This window comes from Prionailurus viverrinus, unplaced genomic scaffold, assembly GCF_022837055.1.
Source record: "Prionailurus viverrinus isolate Anna unplaced genomic scaffold, UM_Priviv_1.0 scaffold_33, whole genome shotgun sequence".
In the NCBI taxonomy this organism is placed as follows: domain Eukaryota; kingdom Metazoa; phylum Chordata; class Mammalia; order Carnivora; family Felidae; genus Prionailurus; species Prionailurus viverrinus.
This window is the reverse complement of record NW_025927604.1, coordinates 3,216,304-3,221,803: the sequence shown is the minus strand read 5'-3', so window position 1 is coordinate 3,221,803 and position 5,500 is coordinate 3,216,304. Positions and strand designations below refer to the sequence as shown.

The window sequence follows — 5,500 nt, the reverse complement described above, 5'->3', positions numbered from 1 at the left end:
CTCTCTCTCTCTCTCTCAAAATACATAAACTTAAAGACACCCTGGAAACCCCAGGAAATGGTTAGAGTGTGAAAATGAGTCAGTGATGCAACCATTTGAAAAGGAAAAGTATTTCGCAGGCTCCTGGAAGTCTGCATAAAGGACCCTGAATTATGGATAATTCCTTCTGCCCCAGAGGTAGTCTTTGCATTAAATGTCAGTGCACCTGCTTGACTGGGGAGGATTCCTTTCACTTGAACAGGAAAGTCATTTAAAAATAGCTACAGAGTTAAGGATTATCTTTTCATCCAGCTGAACAACAAATTCAAACTAAGCCACCGCATTGCCCCCAGTGGACGCACGATCATGAGCCCTCGGTTGGGGCTTGGCAGTGCGTGATCTTGGTCAGTCTGCCACGCTCCCCCGTCAGGCTACCCCGCCACTTTTATAAGAAGAATCTGAAACTCAAGGCTCCACCTTCTTGCAATGAGAGTGTGCAAACAGTGCTTCCGACCTGGGGATTTCCTCAGGGAAATTCTGGGATGAAATACTAAGCAAGTTTTTAGAATTGCCCTTAAACGTCTATGGTACTTGGTCAGGGTACGAGTGTGAATATTAAAACCTGTGCGTTTCTATAGGTCTTCCCAGTGTTTGTTTCTCAGCAGACAGAAAAAAACCAAAATGCCAGCCTCAATGAATTGTTTATCCGGTGAAGCATTCCACCAGCATTGGGGAAAATGGGTTTCACATTAGCATGAAGGAATTCTCATAAATCCAAAATATCTACCGATAAGCTCAGGACGTGTGATCAGTTACTTTCTGGTTAGTAATTGGTACAAAATGTGAAGAATCAATAACGTGTAGCGTTTGCTGATTTAACCAGGCAAAGCAGGTTATGTTCACTTAGTCGTGGACTAATCCTTCAGAGATAATCAATATTGTAATTACAATACATAAAGAAACAACAAGGAAAGGAAGCCATAATAATTTATTGTAAATGATGTCTTTCTGGTGTCTCTGGAACGTTCCCAAAACAATTACAGCTCATTTTTCTGCATTGTGCTTCACTGTGAAGACTTAGCATATAAATCAGATGATTATCTAATTGGATTTTGAGTCTTTCAAAAATTGTTAAATTTCTAATTTCTTCCTCTCGCAGCATACTCGGGAGTTATGATACATGAGGCAAATGGTTAGGAGCGTAATTAGGGCCCAAGAACGGAGCATATGTTACGTTTAACCTTGTGAATATAAAGGCTGAAGTGCAGTCGAGTTCTGTTTAACCTTGATATCGAGACCAAATGAATAAAGTGCCTGTTAATGAGGAGAAGAGAAAAAAGAAGTCACTGTAATCATATGAAAATCCATGGAATAAAATCCACATATACTTAAAAATGTCTCTCTATATCATTTGACGATATCGCCAACTAAATATTAAACTCTTCAAAAGGTCTGTATTAGAGGTGACTAGAAAACAGGTTTTTATTTGGCACTGATCAATAGCATATTTGGAGACAATCCATTGCTCTCCCCCTGATTTTCCGGTTTACCTTGAAGAAATCTCTATCTGTTTATGTTCTCGTCATTTCTATGGTGAACCAGTGAATCACATGCCATAAACATAGAGCTTAGTGCTTTGGGAACTGCTGAGGCATTAAAGCATCCTGGTGTTTCTGCCTGGCACTCTGCGTGGAACATGCGGGACGCATGGCCATTTCTGAACGCGTTCACACACACTTTGGTTCCACGGGGCCCAGTCTGGGAGTATGGGCAAGAGGACTTCCCTGGGCCTTTCTCCAAGTGATGGTTCCATGATTTAAGGAAGCCAAGTACATTCAAGGTAAGAGAGTCAAGGAATTCATTCCAGTAGGCATAATTGACTTTGACACAAAGGACAGAGAGGACTAGAAATGGAGGGGGGCATTGGCCTCTGTTCTTTGGCTCCAATAACAGTGCCCTCCTGGCTCTACTAAATCACCTAATGGTCCACTATGAGACATACCTCTTCACCTCTCCATTTAGCTCTGTCCTGTGAAAACACAACCCTATCTCAGTGTGTTTATTCCTTACACGTGGTTCCTGACATGCATGTCCCAAAGGGAATGTGAATGTGTAGTGAGGCACTTCATATGAGGTGTGGACCGCAATACTTGCCTTGGAGGAAGAGTTCGATTGCTATTACACCGGTATTCTCATCGCCGTTGCTTGTCGCCCCCATATTGGCCGTTCCAAATGAAAACAGTTAAGTAACGCAGAATGCCCTAGAAACCCCCAAGCATAAACCAGGCAGACCGACAGACACGTCCAGAAGAAGGACATAGGGACCATTAAACCCTACTTCCCGAAAACGGTCCTATCACACAGTCTTCTCCTGGCTTACCCCTAAGCCCATTTTAAATTTAAAGGAACCTAAGCTGCCACAGACTGCCTGTGTGCCCCCAAATCGGTAGGCTGAAGCCCTCACCCCCAAGGTCATGCTTTTAGGAGGCAGGGTCTATAAGAGGTGATGAGGTAGTAAGGGCTCCACCTTCATAATGGGATTAATGCCCTTGTGAGAAGAGGAGAGAGAAAGCTATCATCTCTCTTTCTGCCACGAGAGGACTCACCATGTATTCACTCGGGCCTTATGGACCTTTTCGAACAGGGAGGCGGTGTCCTGCTAGTTCTCGCCCCAGATTCCGCAATCCTGGAATGCCTCCATCTCCAGCTTTTATGTCCGGGTCGTGCAGCTTATTAATTGCATTTAATTGCATGTTACAATCATGGGCATCGCTACTGGCCACAGGAAACTATTGCATTATCTTTTGTTTGGTCGCCTGCCCTTTGCTGGCGCGCGGAGCCCTTCCCTTTCTTTAAAAACAGATTTTTTTTTAATGTTTATTTATTTCTGAGACAGAGAGAGACAGAGCATGAGTGGGGGAGGGGCAGAGAGAGAGGGAGACACAGAATCCGAGGCGGGCTCCGGGCTCCGAGCTGTCGGCACAGAGCCCGACGCGGGGCTTGAACTCACGAACCGTGAGATCATGACCTGAGTGAGCCCTAGTCGGTCGCTCAACCCACTGAGCCACCCAGGAGCCCCAGAGCCCTTATCTTTCTGTACCTACCCTCGTTTTTTTAAGGTACAAAGAAGGAAATCTATAGGAGCGGTCAGCCTTCCCCGTGACCCTCAATGCAAACAAAACTTCCATCTGTTTGTTTCACTTCTGCGCGGTGCCCTGAGGCTCTCTCCGGCCTCCAGGAGCGTGCTGGACGATGAGAGTTCTGTCTTGGGCACAGAAGGCCAACGTTGGCAGCCCGGGTCTTCCCTGTGCTCGTTTTTCACTTTAATGAGATCCTCGGGGGCAAAGGCGGTTAAAAATATAAATAAAAAAATAAATACATCTCGGGTGGCCACGCAGGAGGCCAAATCTGAGACCCGACCTCAGTATACATTGGGTCTATTAAAATACATCTCTGAGCCAATAGAGGGCAGAGCCCCAGAAACCCTGTTTTTCAAGGAAATAATAATAATTTAAAAAAAATCTTTGAACACTTCTAGAAAACCCCGAAGTTTTCTAAGTGTAAGTAAACGGGGCCGGTGCCTGCTTCCTTGGCCATTTCAACAACAGAGAGAAAGGCGGGAGGGCTGCAGACAGGACATTCTAAGTCACTAGTGGTTCTGTGCATCGTGAGAGAAGTCAAACAGTGTTGAATCCCTGGCAGTTGTCAGCGTGTGTGTGCGGGAACGCGCGCGTGCGTGTGTATATTGTTTCTAATTTTGTCGTTCATGGCTTGTAATTAATTTCTTGGTTTTCTTCTCTTTCTTTTCTTTTCTGTTTTGGAGAAGCGCACATCAGAACACGGTTCCCAGTGAAACCACTTACACCCAACCTTTCAACTCTGGAGGATGCGACAGCCTATAATACACGGAAAGACTACCAGCCCCGTGTTTTATTTGCGCAGTTTAAGGAACTTTGGCTCAAAGAGGCTACGTGGCTGGCCCGAAGGAAATCAACATCTTCAGAAACCAGTGAGTCTTGCCTTTTCAAGCAAGATTACATTTTTATTTCCCCCCAGTTTTCCCGAGATATAACGATGTATAAGTTTAAAGTGCGCCAATAACGACTGGGTGGACTTATGTACTGCGAAATGACTACCGTGATAACTTCAGTGAACGCCCAGACCCTCACATAGTTGCATATTTTATATTTTGGTTTACAAAATCAGTAAGAAAGGGAAATGGCAATACCTTAAGGCCAAGACAAATTGTTCTTCTATTCCATTTTCTAGAATAAACACAGTGCCAAGTGACACAAAATGTTCCACGATGTTGGAGTCGAGCCTGAGGAGGAGATCGGGATCGCTGAACTTTCTGCAGGCCTCGGATCCGGGCGATTCCACGGTGCCCCGATAACAGCGGCCACCGCGCGGACCTACCAGGCAGTCACCCGGCCAGCTGCACCGGAGTGCCAGCAGTGACAGGGCAGGGGATGGTCCCCTCTTCCGTACTGTTTCGCCTGGAGAGGAGATGGGCCATGCAGACGCTGAATTGCAGTCTTCTTACCCTTATTTTGGTCACCAGGGGCCAAGGTTCTTCTCACTTTACGTAGTGCACAGACTCGACAGACATCCTTTCGAGTAGAAAGCCTTTGGCACTCATTTGGAGACTTGTACTATGTTCTCTTTCGCTACGTTCTGGCACCTGTCTCTGGAAAATGCAAACGTCTGCCTTAATATCTTGCCTCAAAACCACAGAAGACAGTCTTCACGCTAATGGCATTTGTTCCTCATGAAAGGTATTTTTTTAAAGCTTCTCCAGCGGCTGGGGTCCAGGAAAGGAGAGGGCGGATGAGAACTCACGAAGCTCTTACAGGTGCACGACCACACCCAGGTGAGGAGGACTGCAATTACAACCCAAGTTCATGGCTCCATTTTTCTTCCTCTCTTGACACGGCAGAAAATGCAACATAAACCCTGTGAACGTGGACGACTGGCTGTGTCATACCTCTGTGAAGAGAAATTAAATTTTTCATTAGCCAACTTGAATTGTTTCTTATTTTTCATGTATCACTTTGCTGGACATAGGGCTAGTCTCTTACAAAAGAGGCATTTTTCTCTTAATCATATGGAAATTAAGGATCAATTTGTTGATGAGGCCATGAAGTGAAAATTCTGAGCTTCATGGTCGATTGGGCATTAAAAATATGACTGGAACTGGCACAGAGGCTCAGAGCAATTAAAATGGCAGTGATGTTTCACCGCGGAACGGTGTGGGAGAAAAAACACACTTGCACGCACCCAGCGCTGCTCTGTTTTAGTGTATGTGCCCCTGGCCCCGGTAAGGTTCACCGTTCACCACCCAAGGTGACATCTTAAGAGCAAAACATCGTTTAGGAGGGGTTTTTTTTTTCCCCAAGAAGATAAACTACCACTTAGGAATTAACAGTCTAAGAAGTTGAATGTTACAAAAAATTTCCGTGCAGCATAAGGATTTCTTTTTGAAGATAACGCCTGCAAGGATGACAATTTCCCCTGGATCTCA

At 45.2% G+C, this 5,500-nt stretch overlaps 1 long non-coding RNA gene across 1 annotated transcript; it reads right to left on the bottom strand.

Annotated features, from left to right (window-relative positions):
• Nucleotides 1–953: 953 nt before the first annotated feature.
• LOC125158336 (uncharacterized) lies at nt 954–4,861 on the bottom strand. Its single transcript, XR_007149355.1, has 2 exons — nt 4,208–4,861; nt 954–1,293 (listed from the first exon to the last, which is right to left on the bottom strand). It is a non-coding gene; the product is annotated as an uncharacterized LOC125158336 (long non-coding RNA).
• Nucleotides 4,862–5,500: the final 639 nt, after the last annotated feature.